Source organism: Haemaphysalis longicornis, unplaced genomic scaffold (genome assembly GCF_048455015.1).
Source record: "Haemaphysalis longicornis isolate Haplotype H1 unplaced genomic scaffold, Haemaphysalis longicornis Haplotype H1 scaffold_5, whole genome shotgun sequence".
Lineage (NCBI taxonomy): Eukaryota > Metazoa > Arthropoda > Arachnida > Ixodida > Ixodidae > Haemaphysalis > Haemaphysalis longicornis.
In genome coordinates, this window is record NW_027526385.1 from 117,867,470 (window position 1) to 117,886,425 (window position 18,956).

An 18,956-nucleotide genomic window follows, 5' to 3' on the forward strand; every position below is an offset into this window, starting at 1 on the left:
ACGTCAACAAAGCAGAGCCACATTTCCATGCAAGACCTAACAGGTGCTAAGCACAGATATTTTGAAGGAATTAAAGATTCCGAGGTTTAATTCATAATTATTAAGCGAGTAAATCAACGCTTGGCCAAAGCACATGAAATCGCAAACTCTTTAAATGTTTCATACTCCAGTTTTTTTGTCATCAGGAGCGGGATAAAGAGGCTTGAATGTAAAGCCATTTCGGTCGCAACCGTTAAGTTAACGAAATGTCTTTTGCTCGATACGTGGTTTCATGTCTTTTCGATCCACTTCACTCGGTTGATTTTTTGTGAAATTTTAGGTAGACTCTTCCCAAATTATCAGTCATCGTGGGCCCACTATAATAATGCAAACACGGCAAATAAACTTAAAAACCCATAGTACCAAATCAAATAATTATCTTTACCGGTATGATGCCGCAAATCACAAATGAGCATTTCTTGCAAGAAACATGTGTGTATGCTGCATGAAACATCATCATCATCATTATCGCAACGAGCGTTCAGTTTTATTCCAGAGCCTTTTAAACTTTGCGTTCAAAATACTACAGTGTTTGCGAATGACGGTGTTGCCGCTATCCGGAAACGAGCAGCGACGTACAACAGGAGCCGTCGTTAATAAATTCCATCAACGCACGATGTCCGATGTGTTATAACCTAATAAAGAATGCAAAATATTGCAAGTTCCTGGTTATTACGTTTAAAAGGCGGAGGTTGCTTTTTTTCATGCGATGGCGCTCAATTATTCAGCGGTTATCGCATGTTCCAGAAGAGGTGCCGAATAAAATTCATAGGTCTGAGCAAAGGTGCTGGTATGAAGGAACTACTCCCCCTATGGGAGGTTCGTGAAAGTAGAAAACAAAAGTTGCCAGCCATTAGAGAACAAAACTAAGGGTATTGGGTGTTACAAAAAAAAAGAGAAGGAACCAAATAAAACCAGTAATACCATCTTTTGAAGGGTACGAATAATGCAGCTATTACACCGCAAATAAATATTCTTTTTCATGGCAATGCCACAAAGCCTTCCAATGGGCCAAAATACAAAATCACACGCATTTTTAATAAATAAGTATGGTTTGCGTCCTTGCAACTTACACGTCATTTACGCCCGCATGTTGCCGCCTAAAGTGCTCGTAAAAATTAGCTGTTTGCGTAAACGCCCGTGTTGTGAAACGACCGTCCCAAGACCTCTGTACCGACATGTCCTGCACGAATGTTTCGGGAGTACTTTCCAGCCGCCTTCGGCGCTTAAACATCCAAATTTTGAAATTTCAGTTTGATTTTTTTTTGTGAAAGCCTCCCTTTCTGCTTTGGGACGGAAAATAAAATCACTGGGAACCCTTGTACCATCCTGAAGTGAAAAAAGACTTAAACCCCTTCTAATTTCTTTTTGTGGATTTTCATTGCAGAACAGAAGCCAGAAGTGCCTTCTTACTTTTTCCCGAATTCACCCGTCCCTTCAGAGTTCCTAGTCCGATGAATTGCCTGTTAAACAAAGCAACCGTACCTACAGAATCCCCACAGTGAAGAAAAAATACCTCGAAGGTGTTCTACAGGTATGTCTTTTCTAGAATTCTTTCGAGACCGCATATAACCACGTTCGAAAGCAAGCCTGCAGGCCGCAATAATGACAAGGAGGATAACCAAAAGTATTGTACGAAGAGCCCGAGGTTCCACGCGGTGTCTGTCTATCCCAGTGTATCCTTGTTTTTGTTATGGGAAAGAGGGCTGAAGAGGAAAGGGCAGATGTACACTTAAAGGGGCCATAAAGATGACTACTGAGAGTGCAAAACTCCGAAGCGTGAAATTCATTTATTTCACCTTCACATTATCCCCATCAACAAACACTACGAGGAACACTTCGTCGTCCTCTAGGCTGTTCATCATCATCATGGTTTCCAAGACCGGTGTTCAAAGACAGCTGTACCGTAAAATAAATGTCCTGCTTCACCACATACCCAAGATCCTTACAAGAAAACTTACTTCAGTCTGAAAGAACTCGCGTTCCTTAACTCGTTCACCTCCATAGGAGCCACGACATTGGTTATTTCAACGAGAAAGCTCTAGAAGTATTTGTCCAGTCTGAACTTTCGCTCTACAATGAAGCGTCTTGGGCAGGAATGACGTGTTATAAGGAAGCATTAAAAATTGGCTACAATCCAGGCTGTGAGGTAGTTGGAAAGCAAAGCTTTAAACGACGTCGATGTGAATTGCCCATGTGACGTCAATTGAATACACACACGGGGCTGTACAAAGAGCGAAACCAGAGAATCTGGCAGGCGTTAGCTGGAGTTCTGGAGGGGGTGGTGGCTCCCGCACGTAGGAGCGTCGGCCAGAACTGGGCTAGAGCGGAGGACGACGCAGCCGCTGTAGCCAGGCCATGAGTGGAAGTGAAAAAAAAATGGACAGGAGCATCTCTCGAAGGGTCCGACACCAGAACCTAGCCATCATGATGGGCTAACTTGGGTCTACATCACTGCTCGGCACAAGCGCAGACACAGAAACCATTCGGAATGTGAGCTCAGGGATTCCCATTTATACCGATTTAAACTAGTTATTTTACAAATTCAAAATACTGTATAGTTCTTGCGAACGAAGGTTATGCCGCTACCCGGAAACGAGTGGCGAGGTACAACAGGAGCCTTCGCTGATAAATTCATATTAACGCATAATATCCGTTGCATCACAACCTAATAAAGAATGCCAAAATATTGCAAGTTCCTAGTTATTACGTTAGAAAGGCACAGGTTGCTTTTTTGAAGCGATGGCGCTCAATTATTCAGCTATTATCGCAGGTTCCGGAAAAGATGCCAAATAAAATTTTTAGGTCTGAGCCGAGGTGCTGGTATCAAGGCACTACTCCCCCTATGGGAGGTTTGGGAAAGTAGAAAACAATAGTTGCCACTCATTAAAAACGAAACGAAGGGCAATAGGTGTTGCAAAAAAAGAAAATAACGAAATTATACCACTACTACAATTTTTTGAAGGGTACGAATAATGCGGCTATTACACCACAAATAAATATCCTTTTTCATGGCAATTTTAAATGGCAGGTTAAGAATTGCGATAAAGCTGATTGAACTTCTCTATTCGCTATAAATAAGAACCAGTTACTCAATTTGCCTTTTCTAAAGCTTGTAATATACAACCGCATTGTTATTCACCCATTCAGAAAACCTTGTCCGATTCGTGTAAAGCAGTGCGCTGACAAATAGCATTTGTCGAGCGGCCAGATGTCTGTATTTATTCTCTACATTTTGTTTTCCAGCCCTAAAAACCAATCCTTGACGTATTTTGGCCGGACGACCTCTTAATTTCGTCGGGTCCTGGTTACCCAGGAGTCGCTGTCCAAAAAGTTATTCAAGCCGTGCGAAGGAAGCACGCACTTGATGCGAAGCAATCCACAACAGACCAAAAACAACCGTCGCGAAAGCAGACGACAAAGCCGTCCCTCCAACGCGCTCGCCGGTGAGAGCAGCAGCTGCGAGCGGAGAACGCTGGGTAATATCGATCTACCGACGCGCCATCCACACTGTGCTCCGGGAGTAAAAACCGCCGCTCCCTCTCCCTATCCGCGTTCGGATTTTGTCGTCCCGCACGCCATGAAGGAATCGTTGGCTGGTAGAGGAAGAACGCCTTGATTTAAAACGCCGTTGTCAAGCTACTAGCAGACATCACTCTTCAGTGATACGATAAGGCAGAAATAGAGTTCGCACAACAATCGCCCGGTCATTTTTGTGTGCGTTGGCTTTGGTCGGTGCCCGCCACTCTTACGAACAAGGTTTTGTGACGTCATATACCCAGGCCGCATGAGCATGTGCGCCCAAACTTTAGGCAAAGAACATTGGCCAGCCCTTTTCCACCCGGCCATTCTTCGGCCAAAGTGTTCGACCCTTAGTCTAAAATGGTCCTTGGCCGTGTAAAGCTGGAGCTTGGCTGTCATTCATTGGCCAATCTACTATGGCCGCTAATACCATTGGCTGACCGACCATTGGCCAGAGAAGTATGGCCTACTATTGGCCAAGCATATATGGCCTACCATTGGCCGAGCATGTATGGCCTACCATTGGCCGAGCATGTATGGCCTACCATTGGCCAATTATGTATGGCCTACCATTGGCCTGATTCAGATTATTCTCTGCAGGCCAGAGGAAGCCCGCCCAAGGCTGCTGCCATGCATGCCCTACAGCAGGCTGTTCGAAAATCGAAAATATATATTTAATGAGTTTTAATTGCATTAAAATGCTCAGACAATGTAATCCTAAATACGTCCAAAATGCATTAGTAATGCATTTTAAATGCACAGAAAATACTGATTCAAATATACTCAAAATGTGTTACTAGTGTATAGAAAATAAAATCATGAATAGATTTAGAGATGCCTTGCAATGTGTCTTTGGGGGAATTGTTAACGTTCAACTAGAAATTTCATGTTGTGGTTTCGAAAAGTTTAATATGCTCTAGCGTCAAGATATGCTCCATTGTGAAAATGTAAGCCGGCCATGCTCTGATTGCGGGCCAGCAAATGTCGGAAAAGAACAGCATGTATGAGCACAGATTGGCAGTTTGAAAGTTGTTTATTGTACACCTCAGCAAAGTGGTCAATTTCGCCATTACTAAGCAGCAGGAATGAATGCCTTTCAGCCACCTCTGCAGCCAGCGCAGATGCAGCGTTGTGCATCAGAGTCCTCGTACTTCGGATTCTCCACGCGGAAAATTTCACCAGGACCTGCAGTGAAAACAAAAGAAAACAGGGGAAAATTTTAGGGAAATACTTCTTTTTTAGAGGCAAATAAATGTCAAATCAATCAGGCCTTTTCTCTAGCCGTACCAACGTTTCTCGCGAGCAAGGATTTTTTAGTTTCCCCTTCAAAGGAAAAAAGTCGTCATGAAAACAGTGCCCATTTGAAGGACGTAAGGCAATTTATGTTATGTTAAGCATAGTTTATATCGTCATGCGGCACCGACATTCGATCTTCAATACCATTAAATAAAGGATGGTGGTTGGGGGGGAGGCTTATGTATGGAGATTGTTTAATGATAAAAATTAGCAAAAATTAGTACAAAAAGAGACACAGCTAACAAGGTTACCAAACATGCAACATAGTCCTTAGCGTTACGCTGCTTCTCTTTCTTAGGCGCTTGAGTTAATTTGAAATGGTGGCCATTCTAGTTTTTAATTAACTTGGACAAAACTGGTCTGTGGCCTCACATGACGCTAATAAAATAAGATAAATAGTAATCTTATTAACTATAATTATTATGTGTTCCGTATTTCGGCGTCAACTGCTTCGGAGATTACGCGCTAAAAAATAGTGCGCAGCGAAGCAGTTTAAAAATGCATCGGCATTATTGTAGTAAAAACTTACACAAAAGTCATTAGATTGGTGTAAGCACAAAACAATGTCTTCAAAGAAACAGCAAAGTAAGTTTATTTCGAAAAAGAAAGAAAACTTTCAAGCCGACCTTAAAATTACAAGCTCTAATATGGTAGACACCTAACCAAAGCGATTAAAACAAGCAAAGCAAGAAAAAGTGTATTTTTTCTTACACACATATATGTAATTTTCTTGCTCTCCGTCGCACATAACCGGTAGTTTTATACTTTTTGCTGTGCACAGACAACGTAATCAATTATTAGGGAGCGACGCGAAAAATAATTGTAAATGCTCGCGTCATTTACATACAAAAAACAAACACCTGTTAGCGTCAGGGACCATCAAGTAAAACTAGCGGCTTCATAAATACTCGAGACACCTAAAAGGAACTCGTTTAAGTACACCCTTTAGACGCAAATGAGCAATTGCGGCTGCTAAACACACACAACCGCCAAGCAGCCTACGCACACCCGCTCTAGACTTGGGGCCGTATTCTGCTATCCGACGCCCTTCCGACGCGCGTCGGAAGTTCGTGACGTCAAAATGACGTGCAAATAGCCAACCGCCCCGCCCTCGAAGATCGCGGGAAGTACGTCATCGCCTTCGGGGACAATCTCATAACTTTCAAATGCTGCTAAAGCGAAATTAATAAAAATGTTTAGATATAACAAAGCCTTTCCTGTTTGTGTGTTTTCACGGGCACTGCCGTTGCTGCTAATGCTAGTTTAACAGGTTTACACGCATTTATGTTTTTACTTTGTTCCGTTATGAGGCGCCAGGGAGCGCTGCGCGCGGCACAGCTGTTTTTAAAGGAGGCATATTTGAACGCTCAGTACAGTTGCTGCGCAAAAATTTCGTCCCACAAGGGCGTTCTCTTGGGACGAAAAGCGACGTAAACGGTAAGCTGTTGCCCGGCAGTTATATATAAGACGGCTGTGACGTGAGTGCGATATTTTGATCGATTTTCTAACGCCATGTCATTGTTCGGCCACTCTCGCTTGTGCAGTGAATTAAACCCGTTTTTCAAAACGCATGTGTGCGCGTTTTGCGCACGATCAGATTACGTACTTATATTGTCACGAAGCCAAGGATGACGCAGTTGTCTTGAAGGAAAAACAAGTTTATTATGGTGAACTTGTGCTCCCCTAACAACTCAAAAAAATACAGAGGCGGCGAAGCAGCGGTCAACAGAGTGACTTGTGCAGACGAGTGTCGTCGAATCGAATGCCGCGGCGTCTGCTCTGCACGCTTTTATCTTTCGGCGCAAATGTTTCTCGAACCGTCCATTGAAATACAGAACATTGTAGATCAGAGAAGATTATTCTGGGCTAGTGCCGTTAGGGCGAAACAGTCTGCTTATCTGAATGAGATAGCCCGTGCGGCATAAAAATAAAGAATGGAAGACGCGCTTCGCGGACACAGATAACAGAGCCAGGCGTGGCCGGGCGATAAAAACAAACAATAAATAAACAAACCCATACATAGCTCGCGGTAATATCACGGCAAGCTCGTTTTAATTTTTTTTTTAATGAAAGCAGGGGTGCAAGTGCAACGTCAATGAAAGAGAGTACTGACCTCCAGACTTTAGCGACCCGAGGATACGTTTCCTGCCTAGCTTTGTTTCATGAGCTATATTAATATGCTATTCTGCGTGACGAACTGCTCTAACAGCCTAAGCCTGTATCACGTCAAATCGACCACGCCCACAAATTTGGTGCTTAAGCATGCAACTTGAAGTAGTTTGCTCAGTTTTTTTCTTAAAACATCCCGAGAATCAAACCGCCTTCCCGCAGGTATTGTTTCCATCCACAATAATCACTTGTTTCTACAAGCATAGGTACAACTCAGTGACTGTGCAATGAGGTGCAATTTTTGTAATTGAGCACCTGCAATGTATTCTTACGTTAGCATATTTTGTAATTCCATTTTCCTATTTAATGCCTCTACCCTTCAGGGTTAAATAGGTAAAGTATACCGCAATACGCTTCGTTAACTAAGATAGAGACCAAATTTTCAACCCCTTATTGTTTTTTGGCCGTTAAGCTCATAATGAACACATTTTCAGGCACACTGGAGCTGGAGAGCTGCTGGTTGTGGAAGGCCCTGAACAAACAACCAGTACTGTGGGCCTCAACAAGAATAGATGCCAACTATGAGCACTTTAACAAGCTGGAGTAGAGAAAGCAGTTTTGGCATTGCATCACAAACATCAATGTGCCCTTCTTTATTTTTGCAATGAAGTTACGTTGGTTTCTGTGCACTTTAAATAAGGCTGTGTACTACAGAAATGCTATAGTTGATTTTGTCACGATTATTTTTTCCCAGTGTTGGTTACTCTTGGACGGTGCTGCTGCATGCAGGGGAAAAGGAAACAGTTCAACATAACTTGTAACACCCTGATTTATTGAGGAAAAATTCAATACGCCTTTGTAGATGCTGCTGTTGGCTTATCGTAATTATTTTTTACAAGCAGGTGTCCTTCATGAAAGAAAAAATCGCAATATCACTTTAAAAATCTAAGCAAGCAGTCATCAAAGCACTGAGTGCTAGAATACATGCAATGGTGGGGTAAATGAAACTTTTGTGACCATTTTTCCACTTATCATGAGAATGTCAGAGTAAACCATGACAGTGAACTCTTTGTTAAGAGACAGCCTCCAATATTTTAAGCATGTTTACTTTTTGTATCAACAGTGGAGATGCATACTGGCATATCGTGTTCTCTTAAGTAAAATGATCTGTCAGAGATTTCCAAACAAAGTCACCGTGCAATGGTTGTGCTATGTCATAATATAACTCTTGACTGGATTGAACTAATTGTGTCCAGAAGATTCCGCAGTATACTGATTATTTTTTTTTGTTTGTGGTACATGCATCATCATTCTTTGCTTCACAGCAGAATGACGGTTACAGTGTAATAAACAGAATTTTCTCAAGAGAATCTTGACCGGTCTCTATACCCACAACAAGGCCTCACGACCCATCAAAACAGTAGTCACGGCCTATCCCAGATTAAGCAACACCGTGTCACGACATAGTATATAGTGGTCGAAAGCAAAGCAACTTTCTCTGTTGTCCTCACACAACCATGTCAAACACAAAACGTCAAGAAGCTTCTCTACAGGAAACAATGTCGCGTCAGGGCAAAGTATATGCTACATGAAACAACAACAAAACAATTTTCTCCCGACAAAACAAACATTGCACACCACACACAATCAGAAACGAAAGTTTAAAATGACATGTTTAGTGCCACAAAGCTGTCTGAAGATGCGTTGGTTGCCCTGCCCTTCAGGAGCTTCTTGCTCCTGTCGGGGGCAGGCACCTCATCAGCCGCATCGTCTGTATCACTGCCCTCGTCCCTTGGTGCTGCTGCAGCTATTGTCGTCAGTCGTTCCAACAGGCAGCCACACAACACACACTGACAATGTTGGCTGCCAGAAGAGGCCTATGAAGAAAAGCTGGTGCTACTGCAGGCAAGGAAAACAGCTCTTGAGAACTGCAATGCTGCACTTCACGACAGAGCACATCGAAGCATGTGCGGCATTGTACTTTTCTTCAGGTGTCTGGGGCCTGGACGACGAGCAGGGGGTGTCATGAGCCACGACTCGAGCAGGTGGCCACCGTCAACCCCAGAACTCGCCAGGCTTTACACGTCACGGGCAAAAGTGAACAGCCAGTCACACAAAGGCACTGTAGTCGGCAGTCACGGTCAGGGCCTTCATACTGGCGTCGCACACCTGAAAGAAATACATAACACAAATATGTACTAAAGCATTAAACAAGCACACAGTTTGAAAAAAGGAAAAGGTAATAAACAAGAGCAAGAATATAAAGAATTAGGTTACTTGGAACTGATTCACTCCGCAACTGCATGCAACGACAAACGACATCGCCGTGTTGTATGTGCCTTTTTTTTAATCGTCGCTGTTTCGCGTAGCAGGGGAATTAGAGCATGCAGGCGACCTGAGAGGAAAATTGGTTACTTACAACTATAGATAAGGGCCCTCCCACCCATCTATGCGGTACAACTGCGAAATACAACCCCTCCCCTCCCCACCCCGCATTTCGAAATCGATAAACCCTTAAAACGAGCCGACAAGCTGAACTTGTCACCTATTCACTATGTGTCAAGCAGGGGGAAACATCTCAGCCGAAGTGAAGGCGCCGAAGCAGTTGACACACGATGGGGGCGGGGCGAGGGCGATATACGTTACGCATATATTACACGGTTCTTTATGAAGTCAGTTAGACGACCAACACAATACACCTGTTTATCTTTCTTTATAAGCTTTTTTTCTTTCAAGACGCCACCCTATTCGATACCTCTGAACGTGTTCATTTTAGCTACATTTATTGACATACCTTTTCGATATCATTTCACTTAAGCGAACATAGGCCAGAGAGTTAAAAGATTATTTACATATGCATGCATCTGCTAAGTTTTTTTTTTGACACACTATTTGATCATGCACAATTGCGAAATTTATGGGAGATCACTGCCACCACACCACACCGCTCAAAACAAACGCATTTCAGTGACTGCTTTTCAGACATCGCGCTCCTTTTCCCTTCGATGCAAAACAATTTTTTGCTTCCGTAACAAACGTAGCCAGAAACAAGTAGTACTTACACCGTGCTTACGTCGCCGGGGTATCCAAAACCCTCGTGTATCGGAGCTCCGTACGTGCCGACACCACAGTGTGAACGCTGCGACTGGCGTCGGGGTGCGACAGTGTTTCATGGTGGCAGAAAACGCTTTGCAAACTGTCAGTTGCGAAGAGGGACACAGCACGCACAGCACCTTCGTATCTGTTGACACTTCGCTGCACCTCGATGGCCGATAAGGGCTTCCAATTTCAGCGCCTTGGCAACGGCGTGAATGCTGCGGCTGACCGACGGCTGCGTCATGCCAAGAGTATCACCGCTACCGACAATCTGTTGAAAGCTGCCGGTAGCGAAGAGCCTCAGAGCGCACATCACGTTCGCTTCCGTAGATAGCCCCGTCGCACCTCGAGGCCTAACGTGCTCGTTAAGTGCGTCGCACAGCATCCGCGCCGGGCCCTTGTTGACACGGAAACGGCGCTGAAAGTCGCCGTCACTCAGTCGACGCTCAGGCACGGGATCCTCCTCCAGCAGCTCCAACAAAAGTGCGAACACAGGCGTCATATACGCAGCCATCGTACAATCCGATGCGCTCTTAACCGCGCCGGATTTCACCCGCCGGTCGCGGGAGAACGAGCGGGAGCCTTTGGCTACGTGACGTCACCAAAAAATGGCCAAAATATAGCCGCGTGACGTAGGCCGGCTGACGTTTTCCGCTCCGAGCCAATCGTGAGAGCCCACTTTCTCCTCTCTCTAAACAACCGCGTCGGAAGGGCGCCGGAAATCGTTCCGGCGCGCGTCGGATGACCAGCAGAATACGGCCCTTGCTGTTTTGCGGTGTCTTTGGCACATTTTTGAAATTCTCACTCGACCACGAGCGGTCTAAGGGGCCCTCGAAACGCGCACGTGTTCGTGAATGCGCGACAAAATGAATGCATCAAGGAGGGGGAAAGTTGCTAGGAAACACAAAGGAGGAAGGGTGGAACGTCCTGAAGTTTCGCGAAGTTTTGGGGGAGCGATCAAAGGAGCAAAAAGAGACGAAACCGGCCGGGGGAACCATTCTGTGAACCGAGGGGTCTCGTGCGGGAGAACTGGTTGCCCCCCTCGCATCCCCCCTTCCTTCTCCGTTCTTCCTTTTCTGGTTCTTGGTTTTGGGAACGGAAACTGATTGTAACTTAGCGGCGACTCTCATACAGTTTGTCTTAGATGTACAAATTATTTTAAGTCCCTGAGTATGAAGCACTTAGTGTCGCTACAGCCACTTGCACCGAAGATTACGCGTGTGACTTTTAACAATTTTGGTCACTTCCAAACAGACGGCACAAACTCTTTCATGGCTTTAGTTGACAGAATGGCGACATGCGACGCACAAAAATCGCGAAGGCTACCCGGCTTCTCGCCGTATGGCCCGGGCACGCATATTAATCGGATGCATGTATGCCACAAACTGGGTTCCTTCCCCGTACAGCGGCTGCTGTCAACATGCGCAGCTGTGAGCGGCTACTGCGAACAGAAAAAAAAGCTGCGTCCCTGAATACACTGATTTGATTGTTTGTAGGGTGCGATACTTATGTAGTGCAGGCGGGGAACATCTTCCCCTTTCACACTCTGTTTGTAGGGTTTAACGCGCCGACGGAAGGCTCCGGATTAATTTTGACCAGCTGGGGGTCTTCAATGTGCGGCGAAATCTCGTACACACGGGCGTTTTTGCTTTACACCTCCATCAGAAAAGCGGCCGCCGCGGCTGGGAATCGAACCCGTGACCTTGTGCTCAGCATGAATACACTTCGCAAATTTCTCAAACGCGTAAACATGGATGGTGGACTTTCTGTGAAAAGGCTGTTTTTAAAACGTTCCCGGCTGTTATGTGTTTATTGCAAGTGTTAGTCCTAAATAAGCTCACAATGGAATAACTCTATCTACAGAAAAACACGTAGCAACAGTACCCCGGCCACTCAGCAAGACCCGAGCTAAAAATTAGGCGCGAAAAGTGTAGCACTAAAATTCATTTTTTACGTTTTCTTGCTGTCGTTGATTTGTGAGTACCTTCCCTTGTGCGGAGTAGTTACGGTAGGAAAGCTTGCTCGCAGGTAAAGGTAAGCTTAACAACCACGTGCGGATTTCAAAAAAGGCGTTAACACACTTTGATTGCAAGGCAAAGATACATCGATTAATTGTTGTGCGACACCGTACGCGCAAATAGCTGGTAAATCGTGCTTACCTTGGCTAGACGGCAATCCTGATAAAAACGCCGCTCCAACACGCCGCCCAAGAAGAGCCTTCGTCCGCATGACGACCTCGCGTTGAGGAGTCCGAAAACATGTAACACCACAAGACAGGAATGGCAAAAGAAACGCAGCGAGGGCAGACAAAACGTGAAGGAGGGGTGCGGCGCTCCCCCCAGGTACCGGGCACAAAGGAGGAGGTAGTGAGCGGCAGTGAGAGGCGCCGAGCTGCTGGCCCTCGCAAGCATAGCCAGCGTTGTCCATCTAAGGCCGATATTTTTCAGAAAAAAAAATTTTCAAAGCCTCCACAACGATACCGTCGTAACAACGCTGGCAAAGTGCAAGTATTTTCATACATATATATACTCGTTGAATTAGATGTTTTTGCTATGCCGATTACGTCGCAACACCGCCGCTTACATATTTCTACGCCGAGTTTCTCTCTAATACAGAGCTTATATGTATTCCTGCCTTAGACAGCGCAGTAAGTGAAAGTATCTCCCTCAGTTTCTTTTATTACAAGTAAACATTGAGGAGAAATTCTCAGTACGTTTATTCATTTGAGATGTATTTTATCCGGCACTTAAGATATGCTTTACGAGAACCTTAATATTCCGCAACTGAAGCAGCGCCTCTAGTGTACTCGAAATGTATTTCGGCAAAGTTTTTTAATACATTTAAAATGTATTTTCAATAAATATTTCTCCTGCTTTGAGAGTGTATCTCTACCATGTTCGTTCAACAAACGTACAATGCATTTGAAATATATTTCGAATATATTCGGAGTATATTTCTATGCTTCAGCACACTTTTAAAGTATACTCATAGTACTGCTCTAAATGTAGTTAGGTAAGCTCATTTTTTAAATATTTACAGTGCATTTGGACCTAGATCGTCTGGCGGGAAGGAATACATTTTCAATATATTCTGAATGCTTTAGGCGCGCATTAATTTGGTTCAGTACATTCCTAATCAATTTGTAGGGTACTTAAAAGCACTCTATTTTTTCCGATTTTTTAATAATGTATTCTCAATATTAATTAAAAATTAAGAAAGTGCAATTTTTAATGCACTTGAAATGCATGTACAATTACAAGGCATATTTGAAGTGCACTTCAAGCATACTCGTAGGTATTTCAAACGCATTACTTTTCGCTAAGGGCCCTTATCCTCCATCTCCTACCCCTCCTCTTTCCTCAGTTACACTCAGCCTGACGTTTGAGCCGACAGTAGACTTTAGATTGATTGATTGTAAAGTTTAACAAGCCGACGCAACGCAGGCGGTGAGGCGCGCCGTAGTGGAGGGCTCCGGATTAAATTTGACCACCTGGGGATATTTATTGTGCGCCGAAATCTCGTACACACGGGCATTTTTGCTTTTCGCCCCATCAGAGGGGGCGGCCGCCGTGGCCGGGAATCGAACCCATGACCTCGTGCTCAGCAGCCTAACGCCTTAGCCACTGAGCCATCGCGGCGGGTGACAGTACACTTTCACTTCCTGCCTAAGTTTTTAAACAAGCATATAGTCCCGCACAGAAACTGCGCTTCTTTTTTCTATCTTTCGAGTAAGAAAAATCTATAGAAGTAGCTCAAAAGCGTTTTAGTAACCACAAAGGTCCGCTAGGCCGGAAATGTTCGTGAAAAAATAGGAAGCGACCGGTGCAAGAGTAGCGCGCATGTGGGAGAAACCTGATGGGGGTGACGGAGGCGTAGGTGCAAACATTTTTGTGTTTAGGCAAGACACGACCTCTTGCCGGATCTTCCTTCAGCAGTGTCACCAGTAACCTGCACTGGTGTGTTGTTCACTTTATAGATGGCTTCTCGCTGACGATATTGAACATACTTTTCAAGTACTTGGCCAAATGATAGCCTCACAAGGAAATTGTAAGAAAGTAATTCTTCGTAATGCTCTCGTAATAATTTATTTTGGAAACAGATTGATCACCTCGGCTGCGTAAAAGTGGCGGCACTCAAAATCGCGAAGAAAGCGTTCAAATGCCCTAGATTCGCTACTTTGAAAAAAAAAGCTGCGATACATACGTTGCCTGTGTGAGAATATGTTTGTGGTAACGACATGGACAAGATTATTAAAGCGATAATTGAAAGCATCCTATCACGTTGTAGGGAAACAGCGCGTAACGTTCCTTTAACCCTTTAGCCGCCAACCCCGAGCTGTACTCGTCACCCACGTTTGTACCAATAACGCCAACGACGAGTCACGCTCGTCCGGCCCGATTTTCCGCTCCTTCTGCCACCAAAGACGTATCACGGTCGTCAATTGCTTTGTTTGCCATTTTCAACCCCAGATGGCGGTAGTTGTTTATGTAAAACTGAATTTCGTGCCTTTAGCGCGCGAAAGGCGTGAAAGAGCCATTTCACAATGCCACCAAAGACGTATCACGGTGGTACATTGCTTTGCTTGCCATGTTCAACCCCAGATGGTGGTAGTTGTCTATGGAAAACTGAATTTCGGGCCTTTCCCACGCGAAAGGCGCGAAATAGCCATTTCACAATGGCACTTCGCAAAAGGAAGGCCGGTGGCGGCGACGCGCCAAGAAAAAGTGCTTCTTGGAGCAGTCAAGAGAGCAGCGTTGGTGAAGAAATGGATTTTGTGTCCGACAGTGACATGGATGTGGACTTTATCCTGGATATTGCTTCAGAAGACGACGAGAGCGACGGCGATGATGACGACAACGAGAGTGACGCACTGATCAGTGCACGTGTGTGGCAGGGCGTGGACACCGATAACCCGCCACCTGCACCTCCACGGTTTCCCTTCTCTTCAGTGCCCGGAATCGTGCGGAAGCCCACTGACGAAAATGACATTCTCGGCTGGTTTCATGTATTTTTTGACTGGGATATCATTGACCCAACCGTCACGGAAACAAACCAGTTTGCGGTGGCGTACTTTGCTGCCCGGGGTTTTACATGGAAACCGGTAGACCGCGATGAGATTATGGTCTTCCTTGCACTGATAACATTGCAGGGTATTGTCGACAAACCTCAAGTTGAGATGTACTGGTCAACAAAGCAAGTTCTGGAGCCACCAGTGTTCAGCAAAGCCATGAGCAGGAACCGGTTTACCGCGTTGATGCGCTGCCTTCATTTCATCAACTTGAAAACCATGGATGAAGCTACTCATCCACACACCCGGGTATGGAAGCTATGGCCCGTTATCACAAAGCTGAACGAGTCATTCCTTGATGCCTATGTGCCAGAACAGGATGTGTCCGTTGATGAGAGCCACCTGCTTTTCAAGGGAAGATTAGCATGGAAGCAGTATCTTCCGGTGAAATGTGCCAGATTTGGCCTGAAATTATTTCTATTGTGTGAATCTTCAAGTGGCTACATCTGCAATTTGATAGTATACACTGGCAAGGGGACAGTAGACGTGACCGGAGATGAAGCCATGGGCACCAAGGTAGTGATGGACCTTATGGAGCCCTTTCTCGACAAGGGATACACCTTGACGGTTGACAGCTACTACAATTCACCGGAACTAGCTGACATTCTTCTCAAGCGGAAAACCGATGTCTATGGAACAGCTCGTCCCGGAAGAAAGGGCATGCCTCCGTTCAAAAACACGAGTTTGAAAAAAGGTGAAATTTGCGCCTTTCGACGTGAAAAATGCCTCGCCCTCCAATGGAGAGACAAGAAGCTTGTGACGTTCGTCAGCACCATTCATTCACCTACCATGCAAGATGTTGTCACCCGCAGGAACATGCAAGTTATAAGCCCACCATTGCTCTCGACTACAACACAATGGGTGGCGTCGACCGGTCGGACCAAAACCTGTCATACTATCCATCGTTACGCAAGGGGCAGAAGGTCTACTACAAGAAACTATTTCGCCACTTCGTTGACATAGCTTTCTTCAATGCGTTTACTCTGTACAAGAAGTCAGGAGGACGACTAAGTCATTTGGATTTCCGCGTACGACTTGTGGAGGTAGTACTTGAGAAGAGCCTCCACACTCTGGCTAGAGCAGGTCGCAGATCCGACTAATCTCTGACAAGGCTCAAATGCCGACATTTCCCAAGAAAAATTCCACCAACGCCAAAAAAGCAGGAGCCAACGCAGAGATGTGTTGTCTGCACACGTGCCCATTCTAAGGATGCATCAAAAAAGTCACGCAAAGAAACGCGATTCTGGTGCGAGGACTGCCAAGTCGGGCATTGTTTGACACCATGCTTCGAAATCTACCTCACAAAGAGCGACTATTAGTCATGAAAGCTTTTGTTAGGACAAAGGAACGTCTGTGCAATTTTCTGTGTGTTACCGTGATTGTACCAAATAATTACTTTTACTTTCAGTACGGTTTTTTACTTGTTACCATGGCATGCATTGAGGCAAAGCCGCCCCAGTAGCAGGTTTTTTTCTTTTGTATTTTTTGTGCTAATTCTATGCAGAAATTATTCATGCAATATATTTTCAGAATCAGAATTGCATGGGGAAGAATACGACTGCTTAAAAAAATTGGCGATTTTGGTGCATTTTTTGGAAGTTGAATTGGTGGTTAAAGATTCTTCATGTTATAACACGCATACGCATTTCATCACACCTACGGAATACATTATTTCGAAATTCAGGACGCGCCCAGCACGTGATTTCGTACTATTAAGGTATTCACAATCGTCGTATGCATAGCTTGGATTTACCAACCTGCGTGCAACCTCATAATGCTTTTATTATCGTCTGTTCATGTCAGGAGAGTTCTTATACCCTGGGTGCCAGAAATATAGGGCTTCACAACTTCAGTGGTTCCCACAATTTGATGAATAACTCACGTCGTTTCAGAGTATTGGCGTCTCATATAAATATACAATAGAGCGTAAAACCTCAGCATAGCGTGTAGCTATTGTAAAATACATATTTCGAATCCTCCAAGGGTTCTTTTTTTGTCCAGGTACTGAACTCTATAGGAAATATAACTGAAATGAAGGGTCAAGGATGTTCCACTCACCAATGACGAAACATCGTGTTTTCGGCGAAGTAGCTGGGTCACAAGACATTGTGGCACAGGGAAGTATGTAGTCATGCTTAGCAGGGCGTAGGGGTATGATGTTATTACGACGCAAATTTAAGAATATTTATTAACACAGCACATGTCTCAAATGAAAGGCTGATGTGAATCAGTAGCGCCACGTGTATCACGGGCACTTAGCTGTATGCTATGAGCATATGCATGTGCTTGGTAGGCTGGAAAAAAGAAAATTAATGACTTTTCTACATGCTTATTGCCTGTTTTTGTTTTTATTCATGGGTATCATGCCTAAAGTAACCAGAGTGGCGCGGTGCTTCCAAACACCACACGAATGCTAGTTAGATCAATTGCAACAACTGCCGTTTTTTTTTTCGTTTGACTTTAAAGAATGCCCTGACGTCGCCTCTGCGGCGCTAACTTAATACCGTCGTGTGATGTAAATGTAGCATTCAGGTATACCATTTTGTTTAAGCCAGCTTCGGCACGAAAAAATGTTTGAAGTTGAATTTAGCATCCCACACACTAACATTTCAGTTAAAGCAAATCTCATGTAAGCCGCCCTACCTGCTTTATCAGAGCTTATAAACTAAAGGAGAGATTTTTCTGCCTATAATGGCCTTTATTAGCTGACTCACAGAAAGGGAGATTCACCGTAGGGGTTACTGCCACCGCCAGGCCCTCGCGAAGCTACATACCATGCTACTGCATGCCATGGAGTCCCCGCGGACAAGCGGCTCGTTCTCCCGCACCTTTGTATTTCCCGTCCACCGTGACCCCTCCTTCCAGAGGTCGTCACGCGTACATACACGCAATTCTCTGTCCGGAAATCTTTCCTACATGGGTGGCCGCAGAGAAAACGAGTATTCCGCGTCCAGATGCTTGTCGTTCGTCTTCGGACCTTTGTTGGCCAAACAGTAAAGAAGTAATTCGTGGCCAGACTGTTGCCGTTCGTGTTCCGCCTTCCGATGGCCAAATGGGAAACGACTAATGCGTGACCAGTCACTCTTTGTTCGTCATCAGACGTAAGGTGGCCATGGAGAAAGCGTGTACTCCATGGGCAGATGGTTGCCGTTCATCTGGGAACCTAAACTGGCCAAAGAGACAACGCGGCCCCGTGGCCAGTCGCTTGCAGTTCGTCTTTCGACCTCAGCTGGCGAAAAAGAAAACAAGTAATCTGTGGCCGGACGCGTGCTGTTCGTCGTCGGACCTGTGGTGACCAATGAAAAAACATGTTCTCTGTGGCCAGATGTTTGCCTTTGGTGTAAAGACCTCGGCTGGCCGAACAGACAACAAGTATTCCGTGACCAAATGCATGCCAAAGAACATAAGTTCTCTGGCAGTCCAAACTTTGCCAATGGCCAAACAGGATAAGCATCGGCCAAAAATAACCCAATTCTGGCCACGTTTTCTTTGCTGCCTGGGTAAATATCGCCGGAAAATAGCTGAGGGGTTCACCCCTGCTTCACCACTTTTCAAAAGATACTTAGAATTCGTTTGAAGTTTGCGACTAAATTGATATAATCATTATAAGCCCAAACCCTTGGTATTAAAGAGCAAAAAGCATTGTTAAGAACATTTTAAAGCAACCGCTTTCCTCGGAATTGTCTAAAGCTAAGTAATGTGCTGACCAAATGGCCATTTTGCTCCCAGTACCGTGGTTGGAGCCTGTGCTGCGACATCTTTTCCGACATCTGCGGAAAAAAGCGAGTGTATACATACGAAAGGCAACCTAGCACTGCAAAGGCCG

The 18,956-nt window shown here is 44.9% G+C and overlaps 1 long non-coding RNA gene across 1 annotated transcript; it reads right to left on the bottom strand.

Annotated features, from left to right (window-relative positions):
• Positions 1-7,871: 7,871 nt before the first annotated feature.
• On the bottom strand, positions 7,872-10,816 carry LOC144138700 (uncharacterized). The gene is made up of 2 exons (XR_013315947.1): positions 10,029-10,816; positions 7,872-9,135 (listed from the first exon to the last, which is right to left on the bottom strand). It is a non-coding gene; the product is annotated as an uncharacterized LOC144138700 (long non-coding RNA).
• Positions 10,817-18,956: the final 8,140 nt, after the last annotated feature.